This window comes from Eptatretus burgeri, chromosome 9, assembly GCF_056783735.1.
Source record: "Eptatretus burgeri isolate ZD-2024b chromosome 9, Ebu_testis_v1, whole genome shotgun sequence".
Taxonomy (NCBI): Eukaryota; Metazoa; Chordata; class Myxini; order Myxiniformes; family Myxinidae; genus Eptatretus; species Eptatretus burgeri.
This window is the reverse complement of record NC_140969.1, coordinates 14728734-14750306: the sequence shown is the minus strand read 5'-3', so window position 1 is coordinate 14750306 and position 21573 is coordinate 14728734. Positions and strand designations below refer to the sequence as shown.

Here is a 21573-nt window from a genome sequence, read left to right as displayed (position 1 = left end):
CCTTACAAGGGAAGAAACTGAACGTATTAGAGAAATGTTCAAAGGATTGTTGTTATATATTATTCATGATTGTCATTTTCAGGGAAATATCAACACACGATATTGTATAAATAAAATAATGGATTATCTTGAAATGAAACCTAAACTTAGGATAAAATATAGAGTTTCTAAAAAACCCAATAATAAATTAAATAACCTGTTTTCCAAATATATAAATGAATAATTTTTTACCCATTTGGGAAAATAAGATAAAATTTAACAACCATAAAAAATCTCCCAAATTCATTAAGATGCCTCATAGTTGGTTCAAGTGGATGTGGAAAACCCTGCTTACTTTTAAAGATGCTCCTTACTACCAACTTTTTAGATTATGATAATTTAATAATTTTCACAAAGTCAAGTTTTCAACCAGAGTATCAACTACTCTCACATGGTTTTAATGCTGGTCTTCAAAAAGAAGATATAATCGGTTTATTTAAACTTCAAAACAATCTAAATGATTATAGCATTGAAGATATAATACAACTATTTTGTGATACATAGAGATATAAAAAGAAATCAAAACCGATAAATTGTATTCTTAGTGATAAAACGGATGATATACCGTCTCCCCAAGATTTGGATAAATCAAAAAAGAACCTCGTTATCTTTGATGATTGTGTTAATGAGAGAAACCAAACGGTAATGGACAAGTACTACACAAGAGGGAGACATTCTTCTTGTAATTGTATTTATTTATCTTAGTCAATCATACTTTCAACTTCCTTGTCGTTCCATCAGAAACAATGCTAATACTTTTATTTTATTCAAGTTAAATTCAATAGATATAAACAATTTTTGGAGAGACAATTGTTCTACATTATACAGTAAAAAAGAATTTGGGGATTATTTGAAACACACGACTGAAAAATATAAATATATTGTTGTGAAACAAGATGAGATATTAAATGATATTTTCCAATAAATAAATGGATGTGAAAGAAAGAGCAAGAAGATTTAAGGAACATCAAGAGTTGGTTTCAAAAGTTGTAAAACACCAGGAAGACATAAAGAAGAAACGCAGACAGAAACTAACAGGTGAAGAAGCATTTAAAAGAAAAAACGAGAAATTTTTTGTATTGTAGATGTTTCCACAGTTCCCACAATAGAATATACTTCTAAAAAACTTCAAGTGATAAAAGATTTCAGTCAAATGACGGAGGAAGAATTAGAGCATATAGGAGAATTAGAATATGATGATGAAGGATTATTTTAACAACTGGAAGAGATTAATAAACCCCCTGATTATATTGTGAATGCTCTTCAAAACAATGAATATTCAGCGGATTCAAAAACCAAAGCAGGACTCATTCCAACAGAACAACCATCAATATTTAATCTTGTTCAAGAAAAGGTATTGATATTTAATGATGAATTAAAGTTCTTGCGTTCTGCTCAACCCCCTGTTAAACAAACTCTGAGATTAATGTTTCTTATCACAAAAGATGGAAGACAAGGTTCAACTGTGAGGGATGAATCAAAGTATTTTGATAAACCATTAGATATGAAAAATAATGATGATAGAGTATATATTGATCTGCTGAACTCTGTTAATTATAGGGTTAGTCTTTCTGGTAAACGTGGCAAAAATGAGAAGGAGAAACACATTATTCAGGCTTTAAGTATCCTTGGTTCAGGTGTTAGTTTTCTTCCAAATGACCCATCACAATAGTTAATAGACTGTTATTGTTGTTAGGTAGTAAGAAGGCTGGAAATAACAATTGTTTTAATGAAACATCAGCCATTTTAGACGAGTTGATGAACATGAAAATAATTAATAACTATCAATATAAAGACATTTCATCTCATATTAAATAAGATGAGAAGCACAATCCTTAGTTTTAATTTCACAACAAACGACCACACATCTTCATTCCCATACCCACTGCAACTTGACCCAACAAAAGAATATGAGGCATCTTTATTGTCCATGGAAACTTATAATACCTTATTTAATATAACCAAGAAAAATGGCAAGTTTAGTTATAATCCGGGAAGTGAATACAAAACGATAACAGTTTCACCCGGAGCATATGAGACTTCTATTCTCAAATATCTTCCGAAATTGTTCGTCTTATGAAAGAACAGGGTGATGAACCAAAAAATATTGTTATAGATATTCAAAAACATACTTCAAAATCAACGATTAAACTTAAAAATAACTACAAGGTTGATTTCACAATTGATAATTCATTTAGAGAGTTATTGAGTTTCTCCTCAAAAAATATTGAAACTAATGGGACGTTTTACAGTGATAATGTCATTCAAATATCCTCAGGAGTAAATTCGGTATTAATTCACTGTGATTTGATTGATGGTGCTTATAATGATGGGATAAAAACAAATACAATATTTTCATTCAGCGCATACTCAACCCCAATTGGTTATAAATTCAATATGGAACCCAAAAATTTGGTTTATCTCCCTGTGTCAGGAAAAACCATACACAGAGTAAATTTTAGGATAACTGACCAAGATAATCGTATGATTTCTTTTAATGGAGAAGTTATATCCATCAGAATTCACCTATGTGAAATTTTCCAATAAATATGATGGTTATTGTGAGGAAACACGAGTTGGGAAAATATAAAATAATTAGAGGGGATGGGATGTTCCTTTCCCCATACTTCAAGGGTGAAGGTATGTATCTTGGTAGAGGATACTATAAACCTAAGAGACAAAGGGGTGTTGGACATCAATTTAGAGGAGATGGGATAATTGATACTCTCATGGGTATTGGTTCAACTATTCTTAAACATAAAGATCTAATTGGTTCAACTGCTTCTGCTGTGGGAAATGTAGCAGGTGCTGTAAAGAGTATAAAAGATGCTCAGAAGGAATCTCATAAATTACAAGCAATAAAAGAAAGTAAGAAAGGCAAAACTCAGTTGTCTCCCCAAGAACGACAGAAAATAATTCAAATACTTGGGTCAGGGTTTCAAAAGTTTCAACATCTTTTTTCCTAAATAAATACAAGTATAGAAGCAATTGATAGTATCTATGATTTGGATGATACCATTATCATCTCAAACTCCATTAAAAAAGAGGATTACTTCAAGGTAAATGCAATAACTAGAACAGACTGGAATGCAAATGGTACAAAAAGTTTTGAAATAAATAATCAACAAACTTATTTGAATCTATCCGAAAGTTTCTTGTTGTGTAAATTTACATTCACTAAGGCTGGGAATAACACAAACGCTACATTCGTAAATGATTTCTTCTGGAAAATGTTTGATAGTGTTCGTTTGTACATTGGAACACAAGAAGTTGAAGCGGTTGATTATGTCTCTGCTGCATCTGAAATGATTAAATTTACACTATATTCATTTAGTGATAGAATGGGAAAGGGGTCTGTCGAAGGTTTTATTCCTGATATGTCAACGGGAACAAACACAGACCCTGGATATCGTCAAAGGAAAGGAATGTATAATGATGATGCAAAAGCAGTTAATAGTTTTACTATGGCAGTTCCTCTTTAAAGGTATATTTGGATTTTGTGATCATGATAAAGTTCTGTATGGTCTTAAAATTACATTTCAACTACAAAGGAATGATAATGAAAATAGATTACTTTTTGGTGTTGCTAGTGCTTTTGGTGCCCAGATTAAATTTGTAATTGATGAAATGAGTTGGTACATTAGTGAATATACTCCTAATCTTAAAACAGAAGAGATGTTGAACAGAAGACTTAACTCAGAGAAACCACTCAGTGTATCATACCGCAAAAGAAGATGTCAACACGTTAAACTAAACCGAACCACTTACACGTGGAATTTGGGTGTTCTGGAAGGAAAGTTTAATGATATCTGTGGATCATTTTTTTAAAAACCAGATGGTGATACTCCTACAGAAAAGAATAATACATTGAGTGATAATGCCAAGGTGAAACAACTTCATGCTTTTCTTGATGGAACATTTTATCCACGAGATAGATTGAAATTAATTGGGAAAAAAATGATTTTGCTGAAGCATACAAGTCTTACCAAAAGGTGTGTGAAAGTAATGGAAATAAAGAACCTATTTTGGATATGACAGCATTTAAAAGTTTGGATACAATCTATGCATTTGACCTGAGTGCTCAAAAGGAAACTATAAAGTCTAATCGAGTGGATACTTCCCTATACATTGAAAGAGGAGAGAGTGAAGAAGTTGATACATATTGTTTGCTTTTGGAAGAAACAGAATTACAGATTAATACAGATAATGGTGTTATGATTAGTCTCACGTATTTTTTTGTTAAATAAATGAGTGGCAAAGTACCAACTAGGGTATATGTTAATCAAATCAATCTTCATAAACTATCATCTTGTGTTAAAAATCAAAAGCCTTGTACGATTAACATTAACACAATTCAGAGAAAAGGAGCAGTAGGAATTGATGTTTTGCTCACAAGAGAACAGGTTAAAATCTTGAACAATACTGGCTCACTTAAAATTAAAATGACAAAACCAATATTGAAAAAATATTCAATAAGAGAGACAAGTGGAGGATTTCTCCCATTTCTAATTCCTTTATTTGCTGGTTTAAGTGTGGTTGGAGCATTGACGGGTGGTATCTCAACAGCGGTGAAAACTGCCAACGAAAGGAAGACTCAACTCCGGGCTCAAAAAATTGGAAAGACATTACAAAGAGTTGGAGAAACAAATTAGTGGAAGTGGTGTAATTGTAGATTTTGCTGAAAAACTTGAAAGTCTGCCTGATAAAGCGAGATTGTTAGTTGGAGATATTCTTTCTTCTATCGCACAAGCAGGTGTAAAATTAACTAAAAGAGGTAATGGATTATATCTTTCTAACTAGAACGGGCACTCATAGAGCGCATACCTTCGCCACCACTACTTTTTTACCTTCGCATTCTGCGAAAGGTTATGTTTTGGTCGGCGTGTATTTATTTATTTATTTATTTATTTGTAATCTTGTGATTCGTATAACTCAAAAAGTATTAAATCGAATTGCATGAAATTTGGTGGGATGATTGGTTATTAGCCAGGAAGCATTCGATTAGATTTTGGGATCGTTCGAGTCAAAGGTCAAGGTCAAGGTCACAAAAAGGTCAAAATCGTCTTTTTACGATAACACGGTCAATTTTTATTCAATTTGCATGCAACTAACGCCAAAATGTTCAGAATTCAACGCCTCATCTTGTGATATGCAATATGACACAACGACGCCCATACTCTTGTTACCGGTTAGGGGTCAAAGGTCAGGGGGGTCACGACCTTGAAAAATATGCGGTTTTTGTCATAACGCGGTCAATTCTTGTCCGCTTTACATGAACCCAGCACCAAAATGTTCAGAATTTAAAGCCCAATCTTGTGACACAATGACGTCATAACACATGTCACTGGTTGGGATAAAATATCGGGGGGGGGGGGGTCACGCCCTTGAAAAATATGCGGTTTTCGGCATAACTCAGTCAATTCTTATTTGATTTGTATGAAACCAGCATCAAACGAGATTACCTTCTCTTGTTGAAACGTTGTATTCACCGAGCTTGCGAGTGAAGACTCGCCAAAACGACGTGAGTTGATTGTTGTTTAGTCCGTAGCCCCCGAAAGTCGGGGGGGGGGTCATGACATTATAGATATGTGGTTTGTGTCATAAGACCATTCATATGAAACCAGTTCCCCATACTCGTATCAAGAACAAAAAAAGTAGAGGCGGCGAAGGTATGCGCTCTATGAGTGCCCGTTCTAGTTTGTTTTTGGTATGAGTGTGGGGAACTGGTTTCATATGAATGGTCTTATGACACAAACCTATGGACTAAACAACAATCAACTCACGTCGTTTTGGCAAGTCTTCACTCGCAAGCTCGGTGAATACAACGTTTCAACAAGAGAAGGTAATCTCGTTTGATGCTGGTCTCATGCAAATCGAATAAGAATTGACTGAGTTACGCCGAAAACCGCATATTTTTCAAGGGCGTGACCCCCCCTCCCCGACATTTCATCCCAACTGGTGACATGTGTTATGACATCATTGTGTCACAAGATTGGGCATTAAATTCTGAACATTTTGGTGCTGGGTTCATGTAAAGCGGACAAGAATTGACCGCGTTATGACAAAAACCGCATATTTTTCAAGGTCGTGACCCCCCTGACCTTTGACCCCTAACTGGTAACAAGAGTATGGGCGTCATTGTGTCATATTGCATATCACAAGATGAGGCGTTGAATTCTGAACATTTTGGCGTTAGTTTCATGCAAATTGACTAAAAATTGACCGTGTTATCGTAAAAAGACGATTTTGACCTTTTCGTGACCTTGACCAGAACGATCCCAAAATCTAATCGAATGCTTCCTGGCTAATAACCAATCATGCCACCAAATTTCATGCAATTCGGTTTAATACTTTTTGAGTTATACGAATCACAAGATTACAAATAAATAAATAAATAAATACACGCCGACCAAAACATAACCTTTCGCAGAATGCGAAGGTAATAAATAAATGAGCATTGATGAGTGGTTTAAAGAATTTGGAAAGAATACAACATCAAATTTACAACTTGTCAAATATTGTAAGAAATTAAAAATTCATAATGTGGTTATTTGTATGAGAGATGAATTAGCAAACATGCCTAAACATACAAAGAATATTATTATGAACTTAGAAGATAATAATGGGAACGGTTCTCATTGGGTTTGTATTTTTAATAGTCAAGACAAATATTATTTTGATCGTTTTGGTCTTCCACCACCTGTTGAAGTCATAAAATTCTTACAGAATGGTGTTTATCAAACATTTCAAGTCCAAGAATTGAATTCCAAGTGTTGTGGTCAATTATGTCTGTATGTGTTATTTCAACTCAACAAAAATATTTTTTATGACATTATTTTTAATCTAATAGAAATGGCTTATGTTGGTAAAGATGGTTCTATCTTTGGTGTATCCCAAGAACTGGATATTGATTTATCAAATTATTACACAAAGGCACAGGCTAAACGACAGAAATATAGTAAAACAACAAATATTAATATGAAAAATGCTTATAAATTAATAAATTATCCAAGCCCGACTGACGCGAATGACTTGGTGAGATTAAGCGATTTATCACGATGTATATCCTTAAATAAAACGGCCGTGTATTCCAAAGATACAGAAGTATTGATTTTATCTCCAGGTCATACAGAATTCACAGTTCCAATTAAAATAAATTTTTATAAAGAAGGGCGTATCGTTTGTATGAGAATAGAACAATGGGGGTATGATATGAATGATTTAGGGTATAATTGGTCATTTAAAATTGACCTAGAAGACCTGGAACAATTAAATCAGTCTCATAAGGAAGAATATTATCCACTTGGTATAGAGAATGAGTTTTGTGGAAGCACGATTGGTAAACAACAAATAAAATAATTTAATAAGGGTAAATATAATAATGGTTTTGCCTGAGTTTATATCATGAAAACAGAAAAAAAAACAGGATTATATAAAATAAGTAAGGAAATACAGAATGATTTAACTATGGGAAGATGGGGAGGTGTTTCGTGTCATAATATTATTCTGTCATATATTTCTAATACATAAATGACAGCAAGAAGGCTTCAAGAAAATTATCATTTCTGTGTCCAAGCATACCTTCAAGAAAAGGGTATTCGGTATCTTAATAAATATGTTCTACAACATAAGAATGAGGTATTTTCAATAAAAGATTGGCATTATGCTGATGTTGATAAACCGACAACTTTGGATTTAATTAAAATGTTAAATAATGCAAAATTTTAAAGTTAAGAAAACGTAAGGCTCTTTTAGAAATTCAAAAGATATTTTATTGGTTTCCTGTTGTAAAAAAAATTATTTTGGATACAGGAATAACAAGAAATCCCGATGAATATATGTATGATATTCTATGGGGTGTAAGTTATTCAAGGATAGTAAGGGACGAGGAAGGAGTTGAAGAAGAGAGAGAAGAGGAGGAAAGGGAGAAGAGAGAGAAGGAGAAGAGAAAGAAGAGAGAGGAGGAGAGGGAGGAGATGGAGGAAAGAGAGAATAAATAAATATGAAAATATGAAAACCAGTGAGATTAAAGAAAGATTGGGGGTATTACAGAAAATAAACTAGAGGGGGAGCACTCGGTAGAGTGTAAAACCTCCGCCGCCAATACTGCTTGGTCACTCAAGTGAACCTGATATCCTATTTATTCAATTTGATGTCAACAGTACTCACAGAGTTACAGTTTGCAACTTTCCCTTTTACTTTTAACTTTTACATACTCAATTCATTCGTCATAACTAGATTCCTTGAGACAGAAATTGATTTTACGTGGGTATATCAACCTGAAGTTCCAAAATCAGCCGCAATTATAATTTTGGCATGTTTTTTTTGTTGGAAATCACTTATAACATGTAGAAATGCAAACAAAAAAAATCGAAATTTTGTTGAAAAAAAAGTTGCAATAATTTTTTTTCTCTAACAATTTTTTTTTGGGGGGGGGGTGGGTGGAAATCACTTAAAGCATGTAGAAATGCAAAAAAAAAAAAATTCAAATATTTTTTTCAAAATGGCCACCATCGCGGCCATATTGGATTTTGGACCAAGTCCAAAATCTAATGGCATGATCCTTGGACCATACCTAATCTCCCCACCAAGTTTTGTCGAAATCCGTCAAGGAGTTTTTCCGTAATACTGTTCACAACCAAACAAACAAACAAACAAACAGAAAGGGGTGAAAACAGTAACCTCAGATCTTCGATGGCGGAGGTTAATAAATCTCAACGTAACGAGGAGGAAAACAAAGAATTGACAAGTCTATTAGCAATATTTTCGACAAGATTATTGACATCGTTTTCAAGGGAAAGATATTAAACGAGAAAGTGGAGATAAAGATTATATTATTGATGATTTTGGTGTGATTGACTTTCATTAAATTTTTTCACTTTTTCTTAAATAAATGGAGGAGAGAATAAAGACGTTTCTAAGGATTCTTTATGTTCTAAAAATTAAGATTCAAATTTGCATGTTGGAATCTAAAAAAGTTTTTGCACACTGCAGGAATTTTTCTCACAAATAAATGAGTTATTGTCTCAAATGTAAAAAGAAAACTAACACTAAAAATATTTCATATTTTAAAAGTAAAAATAATAGGGTTATCCAAAAAGCTACATGTTCGGTGTGTGGTTCAAAAAGAAATCAATTTATCTCCAAACACAAACGTGGAGGAGATATACAAAAGTTTTTATCAGGAAGTAAATTTACAACTACTGGAATACCAGGGGAATTACATCTACCAGGGTATTTTTTCTGTGGTCCAGGCACAAACTTGGATAAAAGATTAGATGAGGAAGACAATCCTAAACCATGGAGTAAACTCATCAATAGGGTTGATGAAGTGTGCATGAGACACGATATTGATTATGGGAATACCACAATGTTGGAAGAAAAACTTGAAGCCGATAGAGAAATGTTGTATAATTTGTCTCTGATACAAAATCCAACCTTGAGAGAAAAAGTTGATAGGCTCATCGTGAAGAAGATGATCAGTGCTAAATTGAAACTTGGACTTGGAAATTCAAAAAACTTATAGGCTCTAATGATGCCATTAAGACTGAAGAGCAATTAGCTGATGAATTACATAAACCAATATTCACAAAGTTTCGGAGAAGGAAGGTTTATTCCAAGGAAGTTGATTATATCTGGTCCGCTGATTTGATTGAACTCAATAATGATAAGGGATACAAGTATGCTTTAACGTTATCGATTTGAGGAGTAGATATGCGTGGGTTGTCCCTTTAAAAAACAAAACAGATAATACTCTTATGTTAGCCTTTCAACAGATATTTAATAAAAGTAAGAGAAAACCTAAAAAATTGTGGACTGATGAGGGTAGAGAGTTTTAAAACAAGGCATTTATGAATTTTCTAAAAAATAATAGTATTACATTATACAGTACCTTTAATGAAGAAAAAGCCGTTGTTATTGAACACTTTAATCATACCTTAAAAGAGAGACTGTATAAAAAATTCACACAACTCGGTTCACATCTTTTATTCCGGATATTGTAGATAAGTATAATGACACGATTCACACGTCAACAAATATGAAACCATCAGAAACATTTACAGAATTAGAATATGAAAAAGAGATTATTGTCAGAAAACCTAAGTTCAAAGTTGGTGATATCGTAAGAATATATAGGTGGAAATCTCATTTTGAAAAATGTAATACAAAGCGATGGACAAATGCACTTTTAAAATTGTTTATGTAATAGATACAGTTCCTTGGACTTATAAGGTATATGATTTAGAAGGGGAAGAGATTTTAGGTTCATTTTATTCACAGGAATTACAAAAGACAAAATTAAGCAAATAATACTCATGGGAGCAATAGGTTGGCGCTTCACTCCGCTCTACTATACACCATTAGGCCTAGGTCACATTTGCCACGACGGCCGTGGGGTCTCCAAAATCTGCGGCCACTAGCAATTATACAGCGGCCGCAGTATTTCCACGGTCACACAATGTAGCAGTCACATATGTTTTTATTTTTCGGGGAGCCGCACGGCGTATTTATTAATTGTGGAGACCGAAAACGTGGGGGTGCCATACGGTCTTTGATTTGATGTCGCACGGTGACCGTAGGGCGTCGCTGCGGCGGCCATAGAATTTTCAAGGCAGACGCAAGGTAGCCTCAATGTGCCCGCAAGGCGACCGCAGGGGGACTTTAAGGCGAACGTACGGCCAGACGGACGGTAACGAGTGGGTATATATACCAGTTCTTTTTTTTACTGAAATAAAAATATACCAGTATATATAACTGAATATACTATAACTATAATATACCGTGGTGCCCCCAGAATCTGAACGCCCCATTGTTTAAACAAATTGGAATCCGAATAATTTTTTTTGAGAAAATTTTGCCCTAAAAACTAATACATTTTAAAAAACCGAACACAACGTGGCGTTCATGTTTGTTCACGTGTCTCCCCCACCTGTTTGAGCCGCATCTTCGCACTTTGTTCATTCAGTTCATCGGTGGAAGTCCTCGTGAAAGCATCTCTCGTGTGTCGATCGATACTTTAGGCCTCAGTCACATTTGCTCTACGGCGAGGATACGGCGGCCGCACGCCCTCTGAATTGACAGAAACGTGTGGCGGCCGCAGAGAAACTGAGGTGGCCTCAGGGTGGCCCTACGCCATATGGCTATATTTTACAGGTCGTAAGGTCGCAGTGGAATTATAACGCGGAGTTATAACTTTTTTCATTTCTACGTTCGCCATAGAAATTCGACAAGTCGAAACAAAAGAACTGGTAAAAAATAAAAATAATAATAATTAACCCATTCGTTACCGTCCGTCTGGCCGCACATTCGGCTTAGGATCGCCCTGCGGTTGCCTTGTGGGCACCTTGCGTCTGCCTTCAAAATTCTATGGCCGCCGCAGGAACGCCCTCAGGTCACCGTGTGACATCAAATCAAAGACCGTCTGGCACACCCATGTTTTCGGTCTCCACAATTTATAAATACGCTGTGCGGCTACCCGAAAAATAACAAGGACAAATGTGTCCAAGAGCAGCGTCCAAAACCTAAAGGTTTTGTCGGCTAAAAAAAAAAAAAAAAAAATTAAAAAAACAACAACAACAACAACTTCCGATATTTCGTCACGTGCCTTCATTAAGCCAATAGCGAAACCCGTCATAATTTATTTACGATATATCGTGTATTTACGAAATATATCATGTATTTACGAAAGTACAATACGATAAATGGAATAATCTTTAAATAGTAACGTCAACTTTTCGAAACTTTAAAGCAAATGTCGGAATATATTTAAAATTTCATGATAGACGCTCTCAAAAGGCACTGTCTATGTGAGGATGTGTACATGTGCTCAGTATTTAAGGCGATCCGGATCTTGTATAAACAAGAGTCGAGCCCGAGAGATTAAGGTTTTGTCTTCACAAGAAGAAGAACAACAACAACAACAACAACGCTGAGCTCTCTATGAGCAGCGTCTCGCGTAGCGAACGCTGCAAAAAACATATGTGACTGCGACATTGTGTGACCGTGGAAATACTGTGGCCGCTTTATAATTGCGAGTGCCCGTACATTTTGTCGACCCTCCGGCCGCCAAACCAAATGTGACAGGCCTTACCTCGTGTTTTCACCTTCATTTGTGATGTTTTTTTTCTTTAAATCATCTTGTGTTTTAATTAATAACAAAAAAAGCAATCTAATCACGTGGTGTGACGGACTGTCGGGCAAGGATTGAATTTCACAGAAAAACCAGTTGTAATTTGGAATATCCTGATTACGTCAGCCCGATGCGTTTGATGAAAGTGATTGTGGTTCTGTGGGCATCATGTTCAATGAGCTGCCCTGGGGGCAGCGCTCTCGCAGAGTGCGCGAGCGATTGGAACCCAGGCCGGAGCACGAGCCTGTATGGACCTTTGGATGTGGTGATTGCACCAGTTTACATTCAATACACCGCCACCGAAGGTCATTTACTCATCTTATTTTATGTTAAACATGGGGAATTTCAGTTTAAAGCGTCTTGAAAGTGGGTTTTCTTTGGGTCCACGAACGGATTAATTCACTCCATTATTTCTTATTGGGAAAATATTTTTGGAATCCAAACTTTTTGCAATCCGAACAGCCTCCTGGAACGAATTAAATTGTGATCCTGGGGGCATCACTGTGTATAGGCAAACACCTCTACTCCGATCTCTAGCGGTAGCGTACGGTGGACGCACGGTCGACGCAGACTGTCACGGAGGCCGTACGTAGGTGCACGGCGGGCATAGGGGAACCTTGCGTCGACCCTGCGTTGCCCGCAGGTAGTCACACAGACCGCAAGGCCACCGTACGGCGACCGTGGAAATAGTGCGGCCGCCGTAATTTTTTGGGGGTTGGGAAAATTCATTTTTCATTGAGAAGAGCTTACGGCAGCCGCACGAATAACGCAAGCCCACCGTACGCCCTACGTACGGTCGACGTGGAACACATCTACGTCATAGCTTGGCTTGTCGAATTGCTACGGCAAATGTAGAAATGAAAAAAAAGTTATAACTCCGCGCTTTCATTCCACGGCGCCCCTACGGCCTGTAAAATATAGCCAAACGGCGAAGGGTCTCCCTGAGGCCACCTCAGTTTCTCTGCGGCCGCCACACGTTTCTGTAAATTCAGAGGGCGTACGGCCGCCGTATCCTCGCCGTAGAGCAAATGTGACCTGGGCCTTATGGACACTCGAGGACCAAGTCCGAGGTGTATTACAGGGTTATATTTAAAAATATATATAATGTGTGTCAAGGGGGACGTTCTTAGATCTGTGAACCCCAAACACAGAATCCTCAACTGAATAGTCAAAGCTTAACTTTTGTTTGTTGGTGTGTGCGCAATGGGGGACGTTCTTAGATCTGTGAACCCCAAACACAGAATCCTCAACTGAATAGTCAAGGCTTAACGTGTGTGTGTGTGTGTGTGTGTGTGTGTGTGTGTGTGTGTGTGTGTGTGTGTGTGTGTGTGTGTGTGTGTGTGTGTGTGTGTGTGTGTGTGTGTGTGTGTGTATGAGAGAGAGAGAGATAATATAACAGGGAGCATTATCAACCCTAACCCTCGCATTCAAAATCCCAACCCCAACGCAAACCTGCCCCAACCCTCACATTCAAAATCACAACCCCAATGCAAACCCACCCCAACCCTCACATTCAAAATCTCAACCCCAACACAAACCCACCCAAACCCTCACATTCAAAATCTCAACCCCAACGCAAACCCACCCCAACCCTCACATTCAAAATCTCAACCCCAACGCAAACCCACCCCAACCCTCACATTCAAAATCTCAACCCCAACGCAAACCCATCCCAACCCTCACATTCAAAATCTCAACCCCAACCCAACCCTTGCCCAACACAATATCTTTTTTTTTAAACACGTATTTCAACAATATATATATATATATTGTTTTTTTTTCCTCTTCTTCCAATTGTGTCTTTTAAGGCTTTCAAGTTTGATGAAGTAGAAAGGGGGAGAAAGAACCTTCCTGCATCTTCTTCCCAGAACTAACAATATATATTTTTTTATGTTTTTTCTCTTCTTCCAATTCTGTCTTTTAAGGCTTTCAGGTTTGATGAAGTAGAAAGGGGGAGAAAGAACCTTCCTGCACTTTCTTCCCAGAACTTTCTTGATATTGCTCTCATCAAACACCATCCAACAAAGAACTACATCGATAGGTTTAGATCCCAAAGAGTCTTCTTGGTAGAAACCACATTTCAAGTCTCCAAAATAAACCCAACTTTCCAAGTCTCCAAGGTATGACCACATTCCTGTTGAGTTTCCAAGATATGTATCACATTGTGAGTTATCAAGCCAGAACCCACATTTCAAGTCTCCAAAAATATAACCATCTATCCAAGACTCCAAGGTAGAATCACAATTTCCAGAAATATTGTGGGTTTCGGTGATAGATCTCACATAGTATAACTGTGTATCATCAAGGAAAACTCCATTTTTCCAATTTTTATGGGTTTCAGTGATAGATCTCATATAGTATAACTGTGGATCATCAAGGAAAGCTCCATTTTTCCAATTTTTATGGGTTTCAGTAATAGATCTCACATAGTATAACTGTGGATCATCAAGGAAATCTCCATTTTTCAAAATGTCTGAAATTTGTGTCTCCAAGGTAGGTTCCATATTTAGAACCATCTTGGCAGAAACCTTTTCCCGAGTCTTCAAGGTAGTTATTTAAACCATCAAGGCAGAACTCATTTACTGATTTTTTCAAAATTTGTGAGTCTCCAAGGTAAAACTTGTATTCTGGCTCATCAAGGAATAACTTGTTCAGTGGGTATTGTCTTGATAACTCTCAATGAGTACTATTGCTGTAAAACTCTTTTTCAGGATTTTGCTGGTCTCCAAGGTATAACTCTTTGGTTGGGTCATCAAGGACGAGCTCGTTCTGTGGGTCTTGGTCGCTCATAAGGTCTTCCACCAAACCAACAATTTAGTCCTAAGTTGTGGCAAAAGCAGTATTTTCATTTTGTATTTCAGATACAATTTCCTGTGAGAGAAAATAAAAATGTATTAATTAAGTGATTTAATTATTAAATGATTATATGCTTAAATCAAACTCTGTAAATCTTCTTCTTCTTCTTTCGGCTGCTCCCGTTAGGGGTCGCCACAGCGGATCATCCATTATGATCCGCATAGTGATTTGGCACATGTTTTACGCCGGATGCCCTTCCTGACGCAACCCTGGTCGCCTCTTACGACACAGGGATATGGTATACCTATTTTAACCGGGGTATAAATCAAACTCTGTAAATAGGAAAATAAAATCTTACGTCAATAGATAAGAGGTTTGAATCCAGTTCATCAACTTGAAGGTTTAGTTCCATACAAGTAGTAGAACTCCAAAGAAATCCAAAGTCATCCCACTCAAGCTCAACACAGCAGTCCATTCTCAGTAAAAGTAAAAATACGTTTAAAATGGAGTCTGGGTTTGAAGCTTTTATAGAGAAAGACTGGTGGGTGTGGTTTCCTTTTTCAAAACGGAGAATTCTTTGAAAATTCCCTGGGCAAGCCCAGGCAAGCCTTGTGAGTCAGATGTTGTTAGAATGGAGAAAAAATTTTCAAAATGGAGAATTCTTTGGAAATTCCCTGGGAAAGCTCAGGCAAGCCTTGTGAGTCAGATGTTAGAATGGAGAAAATTTTTTCAAAATGGAGAATTCTTTGGAAAATCGATTAACAGGAAATGATGTAAGAGTAGGTGGTCCTCACAAAAGAGGGTGGGGCTTAGTAAAAGTGGGCGGGCTTTAGGAGAAGTAAGCGGAGTTTAGGAAATGTGGGCGTGGCTTATTCAAAAAATAATCTGTGGCTCAGGAGGTCGTCAAACAAGAGCATTGAGAGAAGTTTATCATTTTTTTTCTGCTCAACAAAGACATTTAGACCAAGAACTAAGTTCTAAAATAATATTTGTGAACATACTCGATGGCGATGAATGTAATCGGAAAATTAATTTATTACCTGAAGTAGAACATGATCAAATATTCATTGGCTCACTCTTTGAATGGAGTAAGTAATGGGGGAGAGATCAATCTCTTCTTTTGACCCCATGGACCGAGAGTCAGAGGGGTGGGGGGGGGAGAAAATCATTCTCCTCTTTTGACCTGATGGGCCTTGAGCAAGAAAGCTTCCCCTATTCATTTGTACTAGCCGAAACCCCGTCACAGACGGATTCTGTTCATTCAACCACCCTCACCAGTTCACCCACACTCGAGGGACATGGACTGGACAGGGCGTGCTTGCCCCCTCCTACTCATCCCCCGCCCCTGCTGCATTCCCCCCCCCCCGCCTCCGACCCCCCGCCATCAATTTACTTACCCCCGCCCAAAAATTTGATTACCCAGCCCCGCCACCACCTCTTCACTCCCCGTCCCCCGTCTCTTGATTCCCCGCCCCACTTGCCCCTGGGCCTCCGCCCCCTGTCCACCCCCTCACACTCAACCCCGCCTAATTCACCCCAGCCCCCGCCCACTCATCCCCCGCCCCATTTCCCCCATCTCCCGCTTTCAATTTGCTTACCCCCGCCCAAAATTTGCTTACCTTGCCCCCCGCCTCTTCAGTCCCTGCCCCCGTCTCTTCATCCCCCACCCCCGCCTCTTCACTCCCTGCCTCCGTCTCTTCATCCCCCACCCCCGCTTCTTCACTCCTCGCCCCCGTCTCAACGAAAAGTGTTTATTCTGCTTCAGAGTTGAAAGTTGACTCTTGCCACTATGTGCTATGCACTCTTACAGGTACGAAGTCTCTTTCAGTCCAGGTCACAGTACCGAGAAAAACGTGACGGGACCGCTAGGAGGAGCACAAAATTGGTCCTTCAGTATTAATATGTAGATGAGGTTTTTTTGGGCCCTGAGACAGTCTCAATTTAACATGAGCTTGTATGGCAGAAAATCATTCTCCTCTTTTTGGCTTGATGGGTCTCGAATCAGAGTTCTCCCTATACATTTGTATGGGGGGTGGGACTTAGACTCCTATTTAGGGGTTTTCAGGGATCAATTCAAAGACTTTTTCCCCTTCACCCCATTCATTTGCATGGTTGCCTTAGAAACCCCATATATCTACTACTGGGGGGGGGGGTTACAGAAGAGCTTGGGGAGATGGCCGGATGAGGAGGAGAAAAGGCTCTGTGGTGCTGGGTTGAGGTACAGTGGGGGTGGGGGGGGTAAGAAGAGAGGGGGTAGAATGCAGTTGAGGATTTGAGCAGGTGGAGTGATGAGGTGGGGGAGAGAGGGCAGGAAAGGAGGCAGCTTTGTGGATGTGAGGAGGGGGCAACTTTGAGAAGGGGGGTGAGGGGTGAATGGAGGGAGAAGGGCGAGTGGGGAGAGTTGAGGGAGAAAGGTGAGGGGGGAGTTTTTGAGAAAGGTGAGAGGGAAGCTTGGAGAGAGAAGAGTGTGATGGTTGCTTTGAGAGGGAGGGTGAGAAGTGTAAGTTGGCACTGAAGAAGTGTAAGTTGGCAATTGTAGATCTTCACTTCTCCTGGAAAGTTATCAATGATGGTAGAGTTCACAGCGTCCACTGTTTCATTTAGAGGCGCCAGTATTGCTCATTATTACAGCAAATTGTTGTCGTTGCAGCACGTTCTGCTCGACCTCCATAGATTGCTTCGACGAATTTGGATGGAGTCTGGTGCTGATGGATTCCTTCTGGCAAAGCGATTGTATCGGGTATATCTTTGATAGGGTAGTCGTCAACAATGTTCATGAGGAGTTCGGCATATTCACCAGTTCCTGGGTCATTTGTTAGTTGAGTGCGCATGTTCATGTATAGCAGGTATGTTGTGACGTAGTGTCACAACGACAATCGCTTCAACGTCGCATCAACTATGTTAGCACGTGTTCTTTGTTTCACCACGGGTCGTATTTGGCGAAAGTCTCCACAGAACATTACTGGGATCCCACCAAATGGATTTGAATTTCCACGAATATCTTGTAGGGTCCTATCAATGGCTTCATACATGGCCCTGTGTGTCATTGGAGCATCGTCCATGATAATTTCTCTGCATTCGTTCATCACTATGGCGATTGATGTACCTTTTTTCATAGAGCATGTGAGTGTATCTTGTTTGTGAACATTTAGGGGTGTTTTGAATGCGGAATGTAAAGTGCTAGTAAGGTTGCGGCTATACCATTGGATGCTACAGCAAAGACGATATGGCCATTCGATGTCATCTTAGCGAGAAGTAAATTCAAGAGTAACGTTTTACCTGTCCCTCCAGGAGCGTCAACAAAAGTGATACCGCAGCGCTGTGTGTTTACTCCGTCGCGAAATGTATACAATAAGACAGAAACGCCAAATTTTGGTGCCAATTTGCGGTTCCAAATCACAGGTAGCCTCCGGACAATTGGCAGGTATTTACTTTACTATCTGGAAGGGGACTTAATGCAAGTTTTTGTGGTGAACTGATGCTTATCTTTTATGAAATTCAGGGGTGAAAATGAGCTTCGGGGACTGAAGCAGACCAAACATTTTTATAACCAGAAACCAGCAAAAATCAATCTTATTTGCTTTACAGGATATTTTATCCCATAATCCAAGAACTAAAATCCCTTGATTCAAATGCTCATTCCTTATTACTTCTATCGGTTTCCAGGTGGCAACATGCCGAAAACGCCGAGACGACGGCGCACCCCAGAGGACGGAGAGAACGTAATCGCAATCACCAAGGTTATCAATGGACAGCGCATCGATCACGTTATAGACAATCGGTGGGTTGTACCTCACCACCCTTGACTTTTACCACAAATGAAGTGCCACACGAACGTTGAAATTTGTACTTCAGTCAAAAGTTTGAAGTATGGAAACAAAGGCTGTGATCAAGCGATCTTCACTGTTAAAGGCAGACAAAATAATGATGAAATACAACAGTATCATGAAGCCAGGTTCGTGGGTAGCGTGGAAGCTGCTCATCGAATCTTGGGTTTCACAATGCATGAGCACGATCCACCAGTGACGCAGTTGGCTGTCCATTTGAAAAATGGCCAGCAAGTGTACTTTGACGACAGGAACGCTGATACTACCCGTTCCAGAGCGGGACCACCAAAGACAACTCAAACTGAATTTTTCACCATTTGCAGTACGGATGAGTTCACGAAAACACTCACTTATCCTGAAGTCCCAGAGTACTACACTTGGGATTCTCGGAACAAAAAGTGGAATTGACGTAATAGGGAAACTCCAGAAACACGATTCCCAGGTGTATTCAGAGCTGCTGCTATCGGTAGAGTTTACACCATCAATCCAAAACAAGCAGAGTGCTATTTTCTACGCATCCTGCTCCACCAGGAACATGGCCCGACATCGTTCGAAGATCTCAAGACCGTAGATGGTGTAATCCTACCAACTTTTTGAGAGGCATGTCAAGCGAAGGGACTTTGAGAGGACGACAACTATCTGCACAATGCCTTTCAAGAGGCATCTCTCGGTCAGAATCCACAAAGTCTTCGGAAGTTATTCATTATCCTGTTGATTTTTTGTGAACCAAGTAACCTGTTCCCACTCTGGAGTGATCACAAAGCTGCTTGGCAAAGGATTTTTTCCATCGCCACACCGTTCATTTTGACGATGCCCATGTGGGAGAAATGTACAATCTTTGCCTCATGGAAATTGAAGATCAGCTCCGAGCACAAGGAGGTCAAACTCTGGACAACTACAACCTTTCTGTCATTGACCGGACAACGGCCGAAAACCACGCGCAGGAATACGTTCGCTACGCGAATTTCGACATATGTTAGGCCCATTTTCTTTAAATTGTTTAAAAAAAACAAAAATTAAATGCGCTGGGTGATGCCCAATGCAAAATTAAGTCGCAAATGATGATATGAAACTCGCCTCACTCTTATGAGGTGTTCTGGTTTCTTTTTCTGATGCGTTGAAAATCTTATCAAATTTCAAAACTATCTGTCGTCTGTGCTTTCGCTCACCTGATAGTTGGACAAATGAACTCCCATGGGGTAGGTTCACAATTCGAACTGGTGAAGTGATTCTTCACTATTGAGAGATTGGGCCAAAAACGATACAGTACTGTAGATATAGCGAAATATTTTAACAATGTATTGGGCCCGATATGTTCTCGTGGATCAGGCATGACGTGGCAGAGGTACGAGCTCTACCGAGCACTCTTCGACTTTGTTTTGTAATTAGAATGCCGTGGTAGAAGCCTGGAAGGACATTAAAATGCTTTCTACACCTTAACATGGCGTGCGTTTAAAACATGGGAATTGTCACAGATTTTTTGTTGCATATTCCAGTCTTAAAGGGTCCACCGGATCCACAGTGTCTTCAGGGTCTTTGGGTGTTTTGGGTCCTCTGGGACTTTTGGATCCTTGGGAACTTTTTGGGTCCTCAGGAACTTTTGGATTGTCGGGAACGTTTATGTGACTTTTACTCATCGGCGAGTTTTTGAAATTTTGGGTCCTCGTATTTTTGGGGACTTTTGGGTCATCAAAGACTTTTGAGACTTTTGGGTCAACAGGGACTTTTGAGACTTTCGGGGACTTCAGGGTCTTAATGGTTCTTTATAGTCTTGGGGGGTCTTCAAGGGTTTTCAAAGTTGGAAGGGTCTCAACAGTACAAAGGGTCAAAAGGGACATTCCAAAAGTGCGTAATTAATGAATAGATGTACATAATTAAGAGACAAAAAGTCGGCCACACACACACACACACGCACACACACACACACACACACACACACACACACACACACACACACACACACACACACACACACACACACACACACACACACACACACACACACCTCATCTATTGATTGTAGATTTACAGTGACGACCTTCACAGTATCATTGTGTGTGAAATCTTTTTCTCTTGCCTTTCCATCAAGCGAGCTTTCGTGTTCTCACCGTCATGTTGGAATGAGTATGCATTAATTATTTATTATGTATTTTAAACCAGACTCGATGCTGTAACGGTTGGAGTGTCCACTCTGGGTCTGGGAGATCAGCAGTTTGAACATCGGCTGAGTCATCCCAAAGACTCCAAAACACTCCCACTCCAAAATACTCAAACTCCAACACACTCAAACAATCAGAACACACCAACTCGTGCAAATTACAAAACATTACCACACCACAAAAATTGGGACCTCACAAAGGGGGGTCCGAACAGCAGGTATCATCACTGTCCTCATTTGTCTGTTCAACCCCAGAAACTTGACTGAAGTATGGAGAATTTATTATTGCATTCACCTGTTGGTCAGATCTTGTGGTGCAATGGTATTGTGAATGACTCCCGATCAGAAGGTTATGTGTTCAAATCATGTTGAGGTCATTTAAATTTTAAACCAACGGGTAGTTATAGTTTTGGCTTCTCGAGTGAAAAAGAGAGAGACACCATCATCGTTGAAACCTCATCATTACCTTCACCACCGAAGGTGAAGGAGGTTTCATCTATTTGTCTGTTTGCGTGCAGGATATCGTCCATGATAGGACAGAAAAGAATGGCAGGACAGAAATGGGATCAAGCGACTTCCACGGCCTGGAAGGACGTATTAAGGTGCTCTCTCCACCTTAACAT

At 39.0% G+C, this 21573-nt stretch overlaps 1 long non-coding RNA gene across 1 annotated transcript in view; it reads left to right on the top strand.

Annotated features, from left to right (window-relative positions):
* Positions 1-18801, top strand: part of LOC147019603 (uncharacterized) — a 57447-nt gene extending 38646 nt beyond the window's left edge. The window contains exon 3 of the long non-coding RNA XR_015062028.1: positions 18632-18801. This is a non-coding gene — a long non-coding RNA (uncharacterized LOC147019603). The remainder of the gene's footprint in view (positions 1-18631) is intronic.
* Positions 18802-21573: the final 2772 nt, after the last annotated feature.